This window comes from Haemaphysalis longicornis, unplaced genomic scaffold (genome assembly GCF_048455015.1).
Source record: "Haemaphysalis longicornis isolate Haplotype H1 unplaced genomic scaffold, Haemaphysalis longicornis Haplotype H1 scaffold_6, whole genome shotgun sequence".
Classification (NCBI taxonomy): domain Eukaryota; kingdom Metazoa; phylum Arthropoda; class Arachnida; order Ixodida; family Ixodidae; genus Haemaphysalis; species Haemaphysalis longicornis.
Genome location: NW_027526407.1, coordinates 79382292 through 79398648, shown reverse-complemented (window position 1 = coordinate 79398648; position 16357 = coordinate 79382292). Strand labels below are relative to the sequence as shown.

At 45.3% G+C, this 16357-nt stretch overlaps 1 protein-coding gene and 1 long non-coding RNA gene across 3 annotated transcripts in view; both read right to left on the bottom strand.

Annotated features, from left to right (window-relative positions):
• Positions 1–16357, bottom strand: part of LOC144143541 (stress-induced-phosphoprotein 1-like) — an 85819-nt gene that overhangs the window by 15494 nt on the left and 53968 nt on the right. The window lies entirely within an intron of this gene.
• On the bottom strand, positions 2398–15338 carry LOC144143539 (uncharacterized). Its single transcript, XR_013317124.1, has 3 exons — positions 15187–15338; positions 12507–13737; positions 2398–4006 (listed from the first exon to the last, which is right to left on the bottom strand). It is a non-coding gene; the product is annotated as an uncharacterized LOC144143539 (long non-coding RNA).

Genomic DNA, 16357 nt, shown 5'->3' with positions numbered 1-16357 from the left:
TTTGCGCTGTAAGTATACCATGATTCCTCTAAGATTTCTTTAAAATGCTCGTCCTGTGTTTCTTTATTTTGTGTATTGTCTTTTGCGCGGCAGTTATTCCATGATTCCTATATGATTTCTTAAAGACGCTCGTTCAGTGTTCCTTTCTTTTGCGTAATGTATTTTGTGATAAAAAAATGCGATGATTCCTTTAAATGCCCGGCACCTGCACATAGGAAACGCACCCAATTACAACAGCCGTGATTGACAAATTACGTTCGTTGACGTCTTCGTTTGTAGTCCACATGTTCTTTTCAAGTGATGTAGGACGGTAAAGGGCTACCCTGGTATAGGAATGGCCACAACCACCCATGAATACGGCAATTAACGCACCCAGGAAAATGTATAGATCTTTTGTCCAGCATTCTTTCAGGTGCATAAAGTCACAGGCTACACAGCTGATGCAGTGTTGTTTGCGCATCATGGTTTGCCTGGGGCATAGAAACAGTTTCTTACCAAGCTCCAAAGACTCGCCCATGCAATTTAACGTCTCGAATGGTAACAAATAATCATCTGTGTAAATTATCTGTGGAATCCGCTACACAAGGCAGCCGTGGCAATGGCGCCGAAGTGGGAGTGAGGCAACAGGCGAGGGCAACGGGCGGTAATCCTCAGGGGGGGTCTATTCTCCGAACCATCCTCGTGCTCCCATCTTCTGCGTCGTCGACGGGTCCCGCGTTGCTTGAGCTGATGAGTCGCTTGACTCCGGCGCTACCGGTGAACGATGTTGCTCGACGCTAGCTGAGAAGAGCCAGCTCCTTCGGCTCCTGTTCCTCTGGTGGTCGCTTCGTCGAGTCTCTCCAGAACGCTTCCTGCGCGTTGGACGGCTTTCCGCGTGATCCATAACGTGCCCTGGCTGATGAGCGAGGGGGATGGTGCCTTCTCTCCGGCCGCTCCAAGGCTTCCACGATTCTCCCATCCCCAGCGTCGAAAAACTGGAGAATAGTCACACACAACCACACAACGGTGTGTGTACGTGCATGCGTGCGTGCGTGGTACCCCAATTATTCTTGCTCATTAAAATGCCTGATCGCCGTGATCTGGTGACCTGCGAGCTTCTATTTGAATTTGAAATGGGAGTACCGTGTGAACCATAGAGTTTCATACAATATTAACTAGAGGGGAAACTGCCGTTAGTGTCAACACGAACATGGCAGCGGCGCGTACGCATCAATGGGAATGAGTTCTGGAACCGGATTGCGTAGGATCGAAACGGGCCTTTGGCTGCGCAAATTGTGTTTTTTGAAAAAAAAAAAAAGCTCTTATTGCCCGGTTGTCCGTTTACAAATTACATGGCGAACAAGAAAGGTAGTGAAGAAAATCCAGTTTTGTACGAAATAAAACGCCGCGTTTAATAAAAAAGCTGACGCGGAGTCGAGGAGGCCTGGGGAGAAGGTTTGCGATTTTCCGCCAAGTACAGCAGGACGCGGACTTCTATAAGAAGTCCTTGTAAATGTTTCGGCGGTGGTTGTTTGTAATAGGAAGAGAAAAGTTTTGTGCTCATCAAAAAAAAAAAAACTATTACATTTGGAGAAGTTATTCTTGCCTGAATTAGTGACATTCTTCAAGGTGCGTTCCTATCAGCCGCCGGTACTGCTGGTCTACGCCGTAGGAGCCGGCGTTCGCACGAAATATGTGGCTGTTCCAAGCGATTCGCAAGCGTCGTCAGTTTCGACAATACATTGCTCTGCCGAATGAGCAGCGCCGCAACTCCTAATTCGCAGACAACTTTGCCGCACAGAACGCCGTCATTTGTGTTTTCATATTCGCTGTGCCGGCAATGAATTGATAACCCACCCAATTCGCAACTCTGGTTATAAAACATTCCATGCAGGGCGGCGTCAGTGCGCGCGTGGCATGCAGTTCAAGGAGAAACGTATTTTCGATAGCTTCTTCCAACACCCCGCGTAGGCAAATGCGTTCATGTAAATCTAAAACGAAACGAAACTGCCTGCAGTCCTAAATAACTTCCACAAGCCATCGAGCGCCAATCCGAATCCAGAACTACCCATGACGCCCATTGAGGCGCACGATCGCAGCGCCAGATTCCTGTCTAGTTGTTATTGTATGAAACTCTATGGTGTGAACAAGACGAATTTTCAGCCAGGTTTACAAGTCCGGTATTTACGTAGCCATCACAGTGACATCAATGGCTCAAGGCGCGGTTGAGAAAAGCTTGTGAAGTGGACACCATCACAAATACATCGAACTTTTTCCCTTCCTTCGCTTTTTTGTGTCATCACGGCCTCATTTTTCCCGAATTTGCCTTTATCTCTATCATACCAGTCAGCGTTGTAATATGCGAATCAAACATAACGAAAATAAAAATCAATCTGTGCAAGTTTTTTGAGACCCCAAAACTTTATTTATTATCAATACAACACGTGAGAATGCATACCACAAGATAGACGTAACCACTGGTTATAAGTACCTTCCAACCAGTATATATATATTTTTTTATGACCAATAACCGCGTAGCACTGTGCACAAAATGTACAATAAATACACAATATGATCACAGACCTTGAGATCCGAAGTACTACGACACCAACAGGAATGGCAAAGAGGGTTTGGTTGTGTGTTTTTGAAGGCATTCAAACTGGTTGATCTTGCACATTGCCAACGGGTCTAGGAACACAAGCCATGAATGTGGTCTCTAAAATAATCTTTACTGGAAACACATATATACAGTCTCGCAAATTCGCGTACGCGTTACACAGAACACAGGTCCAAAAGGGTAACAAATAAACAGAAACTATGGAGCAAGTACTGAACTTTGCGCACACTGAAAACTCTCACTCAGACTGAGCCACGACGCCACGCCTTTGTCTTAGTCAGAGAAATCGAGGGCGAGCTAGTGCATTCCTCGCCATTTTTGTTTATATGATAGGCCTCAATCATTTTCCTAGTCAGCGCATCTATGTGCTTCGCGAGGATTTCAGTGTTTTTAAATTCCGGCCAACAATGGAACCCATTGTAACGGTCGCAGCAAGAGTGTTCTCTCAGGTCACCTGACTGATAGTGTTCTTTCAACCGGTCGTTTACACATCGGCCTGTCTGGCCTATGTACACGTGACCACAGGTAAACGGTATTTTGTACACGACTCCTGTTGCGCACGGAATGAACTTATTCTTGTGATTCACACCGCATATGTCTAATTTAGCTGCAGCTGACAAGACGGCAACCTTTGCGTCCTTGTAAGACATGCCCGACGCTTCCTTCACACGCCCAATCAGCGACGGCTGAGCTTTGAAAAGCTCGAGAGCTTCGGCGCACAGCTCCCCAGTGTTTTGCCCAAGCACGAAGCGCACGGCACGGTTAAGGCACACATTGTTCCCCATTAGTGCAAAATTGATTTCTGTCATGTCAGCATCCTCGTGAACACTGTCGATATTGAAGGAAGTTATGAACGGGTTCTGAACCACTCCCCGGGAGAGAATAGCAATGCATTCAGGGCTCACTGCGGGGCACATCACTGAGATGTCGACACCATTAAGGGATCTATTTTTAGCAATCAGATCACTTAAAAGTTCGGCATCTTCAGGGTTCATTTCACGGCACTCAATTTTCAGGTACGTCACGGTCGTGTTGTACTGGAGACCCTGGGCTACCTTCGCTGCCAAACCGCAGCTTATTACATTTTCAATCAGTTTCACGCTTTTCAAGGATGCATTTTCTATGAGCGCATCAGACAGCGCTTTCACGTATTCGGACTCTCCCGAAAAACACAATGTCAGGCTGCGGACCAGGCAGCTTGAAGACAGCGCCTCGCACAGAAGCCCGAAATTTTCCTGGACCAGCATCCCAGTTTTGATTTCTAAATCGTTGAGGCGGGAACGCAGCAAATCAGCGAGGCCCACAGCGTCATAATTAGTCCACTCCAGTTGCACGCGTCCGTACAAGTTCTTCTGGCGTAGTTCTGTGGCCAGCGTGTCCCAGAATTTGTCACGTTCCTCACACGGTAAGCTGGGAATAAAATTGCAGTCATGTTAGCATTAAATGCACAAAAGTGTAACTGTTTCACATTTTTACTTGTAAATATTAACATTAGAGAGCTTTAGTAAGCAGGTTTGTGCCTTTGAGCACGTCTAATATCGCATTAGTTTGACCCATTCGAAATCCCTGTGTAGGTCGCCTTAGCATCACTAGAAATATGTGAATCACGTGACCCCCGTGGTATCCATGGGTAAGTCACTAATTGTTCAACACACGGAGTCAGCGATCCACTAGCGACGAGACACACCTGCACCATTTTTTGCTGGTTCGAGTGACATACATGCAGATCAACACCAGCTTTCTCGTTCGAACTTTCGAGAACCCACTAACCCATTGCTGGAAAACGATGTTTCGCATTGAGCAAGGGGTTGGCATTGACATAAGGCCTCTAAAAATTCTTTCCGGACTCAAAATTCTTTGTCCAAATCGCTCGTAAAATTTTGCTTGCTATACATTTCAATGAAATAATTTCATTGCCTCTGGAGCCTGGTCGCTGAACGTGTTGCACTTGAAACTGCGAACAAGGCAATTTTCATTTTCAATATTAGCTGTGGGCAAATATCTTGCATTCCGGTGAATAGAATAGAACAGAACAAAGTCGTTTATGTCATCGAAAGACATCACAAAAACATCTTGATGAAGCACCTGGATCCGTGGCCTGTACGGCTAGTATTGGATTCATTACCGAAATATTTTGAAATATACAATCCTGGGCAGAAATGGTTATTGTCGCAAACAAGCAAAAATAATAATTGGCAGCAAGTTACACTGTTTAGTGTGTTTTCAGAGTAGTGATACTTGCATTCAAATTAACGGTTCTGGTTCATTGTGCTTGAATTCTGAAGTAACGTTTTAAGGACGGCAACATATTTGGTGATGTTTTGATGGAGTTTGGTATGTTATTCCATATTTTTGCTCCCGTGAAGGACAAGAGGCGCTGACTGTATACATTGTGTACTATTGGCAGGTTAAGTTTTTTATGATCAGCATGCCTTGTATCTGGCTGGGGAGTAATTAGAGTTGACAAGTGGTACGGATTGTTTGTGCTATTTTGTGAATAATTACAGCAGTTTTATAGTTCCTGACTCTATCAAACGGCAATATGTTAAATTCGGCGAAGAGTGTACCTGATGGCTAATTTCTCGGCGCTCCGGCCAATATTCTAATGGCTCTTTTCTTCATAACACAGCCATTCGCAGTAGGACTGGTACGTGAACCCCCACTACTCAATGCAGTAGGTCATGTGGTTGTAAAACACGGCAAAGTAAATGAGGCGTAAAGTGTGCGAAGAAAAATGTTTGCATGCCTTTACCAGCGTGAAACATCCAAATCCTGATTTCTTTGTTAGTTGTTCTGTATCAGAGGCCCAGTGCAAAGACGTATCTAAAGTTATACCTAAGTATTTATGGGTGGTAACTTGTTCTATTGCTTTTCCACCGTTGAAATGCAGCACCAACTAGCCCAACAACAAGCTGTACTTCAGTAAAGCCCGCTTATATCAAACAGCGCGAGAATTGTAAAATAGTTCAATATATCAAAAATTCGATATAGAAAGTGAAGCACAAAAAAACCTATATGAGAGCAATCTTGCCTAGGAAGTCACGAGCTAACGCTGAGCTCTTACCACCCTGCAGTTCACTATTGATACGACCTTTCTCTGAAAGAAATTACTAATTTATTGGGGCGGAAGAACTGGGTGAGTGTAGCCTGCTTCTTGGAGCACAACGCGTTGCTGGTGACTGCTTGCTACACGGTATCTAAACAGTCTACAAGCACAAACCGCTGCCCTCAATGGCACTGCAGTATCGCCGTAGCAGGGCCACAGCAGCGATGGCTTCGCTCGTGCTCGGAAGCGGTACGGAGTCCTCGGTGTCTTCGACAGAGCGGAGACAAGCATGGATACAAGCGAATACCGGCAAACCCAGCGAACAGAGCAAGTGCGGGCAGCGACTGGCGCGGACTTGAAGTTCGGTGACAATGCAGCCCGCAGCGCCCAATGTGGCGCTTTCGGCTCCAACGGCAAGCGTGCGTGGAGCTGGTCCACTCTGCCACGGCCGGTTTGGACCCGCCCAAGCTCGCGCGGGAGTCGCAAGCGACATCCGCGCCACCACTGCGCGCCGATGTATTGCGGGAAAGCCTGCTCCATGCCTAAGGAGAGCCCCACCTATCATAGACAATTATGTCTGGGAAGGTTGCAACAGGACCACAGGAATGAAGAAAGGGGGAGGCTTTGGCATGCTCATTAAACACGGGACCGACTGGCAGAGTGCATGAAAGCTGTAAAGAGCATCTATGGGTTAGAGGCACCATAGAGGGGAAAAATACATGGTTAGGAGTGGTGTATCTGTGGACCGGTAGTAGTGCTAGGGAGGAAAATGAGGAAATGGTAAACTGTTTGAGAAGTGATATAAACGAGTTCAAAGATTCGGGCGAAATAATCATAGTTGGAGATGAATGCCCATATAGAAGGTTTGGACGGATACACAGACCACAATGGTTCTCTAGTGATAGATCTATGTCAGGAAAACCGGCTTGTAATAGTAAACACGGAAAGCAAGTGTGACGGACAAATAACGTGGGAAAGCGGTAACAGACGTACAGTCCAGCATAGACTACAGTTTAGTATCCGAGACAGTATACGGAAGACTGCGGGAAATGAGGATAGATGAAAATGGAACAGACAGCTTAAGAAGCGACCACAAGCGGTTTAGCTTGCACTTTGGGGGTGCAACCCGGACAAATGTAGAATTAGATAGAATACGAGGAATTAATTTGAATAATGAGCAGTTAAAGATCATCGCTGATAGATTGGAAGATGAAATCAATAAATACCCAGGCAAAAATTGGGATTACGACGAAATTATTGGGGTCATAAAGGGTAAGATGAATGAAGCAAAGCAACGAAACCGATGGAAAGGGAAGAGAAAGCCGAGAAGCTGGTGGAATAAGGAAATAAAAGAGGCTATTCACCAGCGAAGAAAGGCATCGAGAGAACATAGAGAAGCAAAAAGAACTGGTATGGAACCGGAGGTAGTGAAGGAGAAATGGGATATCTACCGTGGGAAAAAACTAGAAGTGCAGAAAATGGTGCAAGCAAAGATCAAGCAGAAAAGCGAGCAATGGATGGCAGAAATACGGAAGAAAGACAAAAGCGCATCTAAGAAGTTTTGGAACCATGTAAAATCACTAAGCTCAAAAAACGATAACCATAAAAAATTCCTGATTGATGAGGAGGGGGAACATTTAGAAGGAGAGCAGGCGTTGGCGCATATTCATCGAGTGATTAGTGAGAAGTTCAGGACAATAGTGGTAGGAAAACCTGCACCGATAACATCAGTGCCACAGAAGACTGCGGACAGGGAAATAAGTTTGAGCAACCTTGATTGGAAAAAAGCAGAGCAAAAGGTTTCCCCCCAGACAGCAGTAGGCCCAGACGGAATACCAATGCAACTGATAAACCTGTTTGGACCTAAAAGTAAGGAATCGTTTATAAGGGCAATAGATAAAGTGATAGAAACCAAACAGATACCAGAGGACTGGCTAGAAAGTAGGATGAATATTATATATAAAGGCAGAGGAGACAAAGCCAGTATTGATTCATACAGACCACTCAGAGTAACGTCAGTGGTGTATAGATTCGTAATGCAGGCCATAAAATCAGAAATTCAAACAAAGTGCAGTATTGGGCGAGTTGGTTATCCATCATTACTAAACAGCGCAACAAAAACACGGACTTTAGCTGAGGTAGACAGGACGAGCGCTGACTTTCAACTGAGCTTTTATTGAAAAAACACATATTTATATCCCAAACACCTACACACACGTGCTATAAATGCACACAACAAAACAAACGATTCATCATAGCGGTGCTATGACGCGCCACACACGCTCTACAAATTCCCATTAAGAACACACGCACTTGAAATGATAATAAGCCCTCTCAAGCCATGACACACGTGTTGCGCCCCCAGGTTACTTTCTATGTTGCGTTCCTTCCCCCTTGTAAAAAATCAAGTTCCTTGGCTGACAGAGCAACCGAAGGTACGCTGATGCAATTTTCTCCCAACCTAGCAATTTTCGCTGCCTCCACTATCTCCCTCGTCATCTGGTCACTATGGCGCTGAATGACTTCGCATTTGTCGAACATGGGAATGCACTTTCCGGTGGTGCCTTTGCAATCTCGGCAGTGAATGCCTAACTGCCCTTTTACACTTGTTCGTACGTTGTTGGTATGCTCCCGGAGCCTTGTATTAAGACACCTTCCCGTCTGGCCCACCTACTTTTTTCCGCATGGCAAAGGAATCTCATAGATTACCGACTTTGCGCATGGGACGTACTTCGTTTTGTGCTCAATGAAGCACTTGTGGGAATCCTTTCTTGGGAGGTACGTCTTTTTGCAAAGGGCCCCTAGTTTGCGAGGGGCGGAAAAAACCACTTGTACGTCAGCGGCATTCCCTATTTTTTTCAGCCTATGGGCTATATTATGTATGTATGAAGAAGAACCGCTGCCGGAGCGAGGGCGAGGGAGCTGAAGAAGAACCGCCGCCGGAGCGAGGGTGAGGCCACGGTTGTGGTAGAAAAGGAAAAAGAAAAAAAGGAAGGTTGCAGTGATTCCATACATACATAATATAGCCCATAGGCTGAAAAAAATAGGGAATGCCGCTGACGTACAAGTGGTTTTTTCCGCCCACCGCAAACTGGGGGCCATTTGCAAAAAGACGTACCTCCCGAGAAAGGATTCACACAAGTGCTCCATTGAGCACAAAACGAAGTACGTCCCATGCGCAAAGTCGGTAATCTATGAGATTCCTTTGCCATGCGGAAAAAAGTACGTGGGCCAGACGGGAAGGTGTCTTAATACAAGGCTCCGGGAGCATAGCAACAACGTACGCACAAGTGTCAAAGGGCAGCTAGGCATTCACTGCCGAGATTGCAAAGGCACTACCGGAAAGTGCATTCCCATGTTCGACAAATGCGAAGTCATTCAGCGCCATAGTGACCAGATGACAAGGGAGATAGTGGAGGCAGCGAAAATTGCTAGGTTGGGGGAAAAATGCGTCAGCGTACCTTCGGTTGCTCTGTCAGCCAAGGAACTTGATTTTCTACAAGGGGGAAGGAACGCAACATAGAAAGTAACCTGGGGGCGCAACACGTGTGTCATGGCTTGAGAGGGCTTATTATCATTTCAAGTGCGTGTGTTCTTAATGGGAATTTGTAGAGCGTGTGTGGCGCGTCATAGCACCGATATGATGAGTCGCTTGTTTTGTTGTGTGCATTTATAGCACGTGTGTGTAGGTGTGTGGGATATAAATATGTGTTTTTTTTAAATAAAAGTTCAGTTGAAAGTCAGCCCTCGTCCTGTGTACCTCAGCGAAAGTCCGTGTTTTTGTTGTGCTGTTTAGTAATGACAGAATTTCAAGCATGGATGGAAGAAAATGAAATACTTGGGGAACTGCAGAATGGATTTAGACAAGACAGGCGACTGGATGACAATTTGTTCGTGATAACGCAATGCATTGAAATTGCGAAAGCACAGAATAGACCACTATGGATTACGTTCTTGGACATTAAAGGGGCATATGACAACGTAAACAGAGAACGGCTGTGGAGAATGTTGAAACTCCAGGGATTAGATGACGAGTTGGTACAGTTCCTTATAGCAATCTATAAAGACAATAGAGTGCACCTTACTTGGGAAGGTCAAATGCGCCCAACAGGTCAACATCCATCGGGGACTGAAACAGGGATGCCCTTTGAGCCCAATACTGTTCATGCTTTACATGGCAGGATTAGAAAAGAAACTGGAAGAAAGTCAAGTAGGGTTTAGCCTAACCCATATACTGCAAGGCGAAGTGGTACAACAGCATATTCCAGGAATGTTATACGCAGACGACATTGTTCTTTTAGCTGATAACCAAAGAGATATGCAGCGGCTAATAAATATTAGCGGCCAGGAAGCCACCGACCTCGGTTTAAATTTCAGTGCAGAAAAATCAGGAATAATGGTTTTCAATGATGCTACCACTGACATAGTGTCTATCCAGGAAGGCGAATTACCTAGAGTGAAGGAATAAAAATATTTGGGAGTGTGGATAAACGAAGGGGATAACTACTTAGGAACTCACGAGGAGCAACTTAAGGTTAAGGGAAAGCGAAACGCAGCTGTAATGAAGCGTAGAGCTCTGTGGGGGTATAACAAATATGAAGTAGTAAGAGGAATGTGAAAAGGAGTAATGGTTCCGTGTCTAACGTTTGCGAATGCTGTACTCTGCTTAAAATCAGACGTCCTATCAGGCCTTGAAGTAAACCAGAGAACGGTAGGACGTTTGGCCTTAGGCGCGCATGCAAAAACAACTAACGAAGCAGTTCAGGGAGATATGGGCTGGGCGTCGTTTGAAGTTAGAGAAGCCAAGAGTAAAATATTCTTTGAGATGAGGTTGAGGGCAACGGATCAACGAAGGTGGGCAGCTAAGGTTTTTAGGTACCTATACTTGAAAAGCGTGGACACGCAGTGGTTAAGAAAGACTAGAAGGCTAACGATGAAATACGGAAAGAACAGTGGGGAATCCAAAACAGCCAAGGTAACCAAAAAAGAGGCAAGGCAGATTGAAACGAATAAATGGAGGGAAAAATGGAAGCTAAAACGTCGTTAGAGATGTACAGGGCTGAGAAATTGAACACCAGAAAGGAAAATTTCTACGATAATTCCCAGGGCAGTGCTTTGCTTTTTGAGGCTAGAGCAGGTTGCCTGCGAACTAAGAGTTTTGTGGGGAAGTATTCACAAAATGATGGGGTATGCGTGGCCTGCGGAAAAGAAACAGAAACTATGCGGCACATAGTGTTAGAATGTGAGGGTATCAATCCAAATCTACATGAAGGGAATATTGGGCTTCCAGAATCCCTAGGATTTAAGGGTATCACAGGGGAAGTTAACTTCAAGGCTGTCGAGGGGACGAAAAGAAGATTAGAATGCTGGTGGACGAAAAGCAGAGAGGGGAATATTGCCTAGGACAGTTACCACCTGTAACAGGGAAAAAAAAGTATTTCGTGCCTAATAAGCTTTAGTGCCTGCCCTAAGCAGCGCTAGTATTAAACCAAGAGTGTAAAACATGGTTATATTAGTCCTTTTTTGGTAAAATGACATGTCATCACCCCGCTTCAAAGGGGAAACCAATAGCAATCATCATCATCATCATCATCAGAGCGAAAAATCCCGCGCGGGAGAGTTCGATACATTCATTGTGAGCAAAATCGCGTTCGATATAAAAAGTTTTAAATGCATGAAATTTTTACCAGAATTATACAAGGGCTCGATATAGGCAATAATTCGATATATCCGTGTTCGATATAAGCGGGCTTTACTGTATGTTTCATTGTTGTTTCTCTGAGGTTAAAGCTGCATTGGCTGGGCTGTACTTTTTGGTTCGACGCGAATAATATAAACTTGGTTTTTGTATTGTTTAATTCGAGCTTATTAGCTTTAAACAAGCTTAAGGTGTTTCGGAGTTCCTGACTAGCAAGCGACTCTGCTTCTTGATAGGATTGACTAGACATCATAAGGGCTGTATCGTCCGCGTACAAAACAGTGTTGGCGTGTTTTAGCGAGCACGCAAGGTCATAAATGTAAAGAGAAAAAAGAATTTGGCCTAATACAGAACCTTGAGGCACGCCCATTTCGGCATCTCTGAGTGAATATTTCCCATATGCTATTTCCTATATGATGTGTGTGCTATATGCTATGTATAGTTCTATGCTATTTCGTACATATTTCCTATATGATATGATTTCCTATGTGCTATACCTACAGTGTGAACGCTACTGAAAGATCTTCAACCTGGGGAAAGCTGCACCTGATAACATTTTCGCGCTTACGTAATGCAAGAAAGACTACCATCCTTAAAAACTTAACGGTGATTACCGCAGACTGATCAATTTTTGCGCCGCAACTGGTGGCGTTCAAAAATGTTAAACTCGTTGACCGAGCTCATTTTAATGTCAAACGACGCAGAAAATTAACGCCCACAAGGAAATGATAAGGCGGCTATTGTAATACTTCGCTGTTTGTGATTTGTCACTTCCTGCTCTACGCACTGAAGGAACAAAGCAGAGGGAGAAGTGCTGGATATTGACCGATTTCCTAGCCAATATGACAACTTTAAGTGCGACATAAGGCCGAAGGTGCAAGTCATGACAGACCGATTCTATTCTAACGCAATCTGCTTTTAGTGCCTTTCTATATAAAAGAACCCGAACGCACGGCTCTGCAGCGAGCACTTGCATAAATTTATTAAAAATTACCAGCGCAATTTTGCTGCAGATTTCGCATTCTACATGGCCACGAATGTATTGAGCATCAAACAACGTTTTTAAGGGACATGATATTGTATCACACAATGCAGATAAATGCAAATAAGTACAAACACGATACATGCTGTGCGAAATGTGCAAAGGCGCACGAAAACTTTCTTACCTGTTTATTGGTGGTGGCACCAAAAGGTCAAACTTCACTGAGCATGTGTTTTTTGTGAGTGCGTCACATAAAGCCAGAATTGACCCAAACTCCACATGGCATTCGGAAACGTCCAGCAACTCCAGCGTCTTGTTTTCTGATAGTCCCTCTGAAATCAGTTTTCCAAAGTCGGAATAAATGGTGTCACCCTTAATTATAAGTGAACGAATGGTCCTGTTATTTAAGAGCAGTGATTTTAGCTGTCGTTGATTCGATCCCTGTAATACCCCGGCGATCGTCAGTCGCTCCAAGCTTCTGTGGGTTTCAAAAATCCTCAGGATGACGTTGATACTACCCTCGTCGCTATGCTTAGAGGAAAATTCCAATTCAATTATGGTTGTGTTTTCGCTCATGATGTGGCGGAACGCAATGTGACTTTCCTTTTTATGTATGAACGAAAATGTCCTCACTGTCCTATTGGAGCTTAGGAAGTCGTCAAGGATTCTAAGCCCATTCGTGCTTAAGTTCTCACAATAAACTAATTCCGTCAGGTTTTGGCAGTGCGCGATGCCGCTCATGAGCACATCAGAGGAATGCGTATCTCCGCTGCTCGCGAAGGCATCCAGGACCGCATCAACATCCCGGTAGTCAGTTTGTAAACACCGCACATAAACTTTCCTGACGGAGTTCGCATTGTCTTCCAACAGCTTAGCTAACTTTCTAGCCGAGGTAGGGCTAGCACAGACACCCAGCAGCGTGAGGCTTTCTAGTTCCTCAATAGGACCGATAGCGTCGAGAAGAGAATCCCATTTGTCGGGGGCGCGATTTGCAATGATGATGTGACGAACATTCGTCTTCAAGTTGGCCACTGGATTGGGTACAGCTACGTTTCCAAATGGACCGATGTGATCTACCCCCATACACAGTTTTCCCGGTTCGTTCCCTTCGCCCAGTTTGAGAGTTTCAATACAACGATGCTTCCTCAGTAACCAGGCAATCATAGCGGCTCTGTCTTCGAGATGACAATCTTGCTGAGTATCGGTTGCAGGCGGCGTCCCATGAACAGTGAGGAAAATCTTTCCTGGAAGCGATTCAGTGAGGAAGATGGAATAAATGCGGAGAGCAGCATTCCACTCCGGAAGGCGGTCGCACAGCCAACAGCTGTCCTTTGACTGTGAACACTCTCGTCGCATATCCAAGTTTGGCCATTTCTTCTTTGCCCGTTGTGCGGCCGTCGTCATCTGTGGGGGTGCTGAAAAAAAATAGGGAAAAAAAAGTTCTGCAGGTTTAGTCGCGCCCAGTCCGCTTTGGACAATTTTCGGGGCCCGGTTTTCCTTCATAAACAGATCGCATCAATTCGGAATTTTTCATTTTTTGTTTTCGACCAGTCGGTTTTTCGCAAAATCTCATACCAACCTCTTGGTTAAACGAGCTGTAGGAAGATATGGATTATTGGGCTCTTAGCTGCATTTAGACCACGCAGAACCGCGTTCACACCGTCCTGTGAAATCAGAGAAAATTTTGGAAGACGATGCATGCTTTTAAAAATTTTAACGTACTTCCGCGAACAACTCGCTAATAACGTTCGCATCAGTTAGGATAACACCAGCGTCTGTACGTAACACACATACGACCAAGCTTTTCGATTGATGACAAACAAAATGAATGTTTATGCGGTAGTGCACCAGAAATAGTAGGTTCATTTTCTGTCTTCTTCTATCACTGTCTACATTCGCGCTCGAACAAGCATTACGGCATTCGCAGCGTCGTTACCATAGTGTTTCGCCGAAAGACGAAATCTTCTTCAAATTTTAACTTTCCTCAGGCTTTCCCTCGCCTCAAATCCGCTTTCGAGTTCGGGTCTCCCGATATACGAGCTATGCGCGTGTTCGCTGGCTGCTTATTAAAATTACGTAGGCGCGAGCGAATAAACTGACTGGTAGGATGCCTGTTATAAAAGAGGACTAACCACACAACGGCACAAACGATTTCCATTTCGTGTAAAATTTAGAAATGTGGTGACACACATCATCAATATATCATAATGTCCCACCCGGCAGAAAATTTGGGAGCGGCAGAGGAGGCGGTTGATAGAAAACCGACAAAAATGCCCCGCAGTCAAATGACGTCCTTTGTAGTCACGCACTGTAGTGGCTTTCAGTTTTAATACTCGTGAGGTACTATGGTGCAAAAGCGTTCGTATACGAGAGTTAAAAATCTCATCATTTGTCGAAGTCATCATTTACCCAAGAAAAAAAAGCAAGCCTGGGGTGTAGCCTTACATTCATAGAAGGAGTTAGACGTGCAATTGCGAATAGATGCGTATTCGGAAAAATCCCCCGCCACAAAGTAAACGTTCCGCCAATGTGCAGTTCGAACTGACGCGGATAAAACCCCTGCTCCGTCGCGTTCTAGGCCTATCTGCGAGAGACCAAGAACCTCTTGTACAAAAAACTGCGGGTTCATAGCATCAGGATGAACTATTTAACCGCCTGACATTCAACGAGGCAAACACAGCAGCTCGACAAATTTAAGCTCAATTACTTAAGGCATAGCGAACTAACAGGAAACCTGCAGCGGTCAAGAACATGTGTCTTTCTCGTGCAGTTACAGTAACGCTCAGGATCCGGCACATTAACTACCGGATGGTTCTCTGCCCAGGCATTAAGGCACAAAAATTATTCGAGACAAGCACACTAACCTCCACTCCTCCTGACAGCGGGAATTCCTGCGTTGCACTTCGCACAAGAACGTGGCACACCTGCTAATGGCTGCGGCTCCTTCGTATAGATGGACGTGTCAATTTATTGCTTTGTTCCGAGGCCGATGAGATGTACTCGACGTCCCACTCGCTTACAATGCCTAGATGCCATCGCGTCCACCGTGGAGATACGCGTGCATGAGGAAACATTTGCCCATTGTGTCTCCTTCAAGTGAGATAAGGTCTTGCAGCGCCGCCGATAACGCACGCTGGCAGCTCAGGCATCTCTCCAAGTCCGGCCTGACACATGCGTAATACCCTGAACATATTTACAGTTCATCCTAAAATTTCAACACGCGGGACGAATGACTACTGTGCGTGGCCAGCGTTGTGCGTCGTCCACCCATTTTGTTCATCCCGTGTTGATATTATGAACAAAATATCAGCAGTTTAACGCGTCGGAGCTGCACCTGGGTAACGAGGCGGTTTAACTTTGATCTCCCGGGGATTTTAAAGACGATAGTCTTTCTTGGGCTACCTAAACCCAGAAATTTTGGCCTGCCTGTATGTCTGTCTGTCTGTCCGTAACTCGATTCAGCCACCCGGCCAAAGTAAAATGCTTACTGCGCAATAGTCTTACGTACTCACAGCCAAATGTAAACGCCTACGCCCGTTTTATATGTTCATACTTGTCAACTTTGTTGAACATGAACAAGACATATCGCAAATATAAGACAGGAAATTAGTACACAATGGATATTTACAGTGTTCCTTTATTAAATATCCTGGATGCTCGGTTTTTCGATTGCAAATGATATTCTACATCTACTGCAGAACAACGCGTATCGCCTGCCGTTGCCGCGCCCCCTCCTGGCGGCATACGAGAAATCACGCGGCAACAGCAAAGAAAGGTTCCACTAGATAGGTTTCCCGTTCTGCTTGGAACGCACGTGGTGCACGGCAACGCGGTTCTATAAACATTGTAGCCGGCCGCCTCCATTCACGCGTGTCTCCGCCGTACTGCAGCGCTGGCATCGAGCAACCCGGCCTGTAGCAGAGTTACGCGGTAAATTCAAATCCCCTTGAGCAAACGTTTAGTGTGTTTTCCTTGGGATGAGCGCGACTGTACAGGAACAGCGTGAGAGGTGAGCGGGAAAGCGAAGGGGGGCAT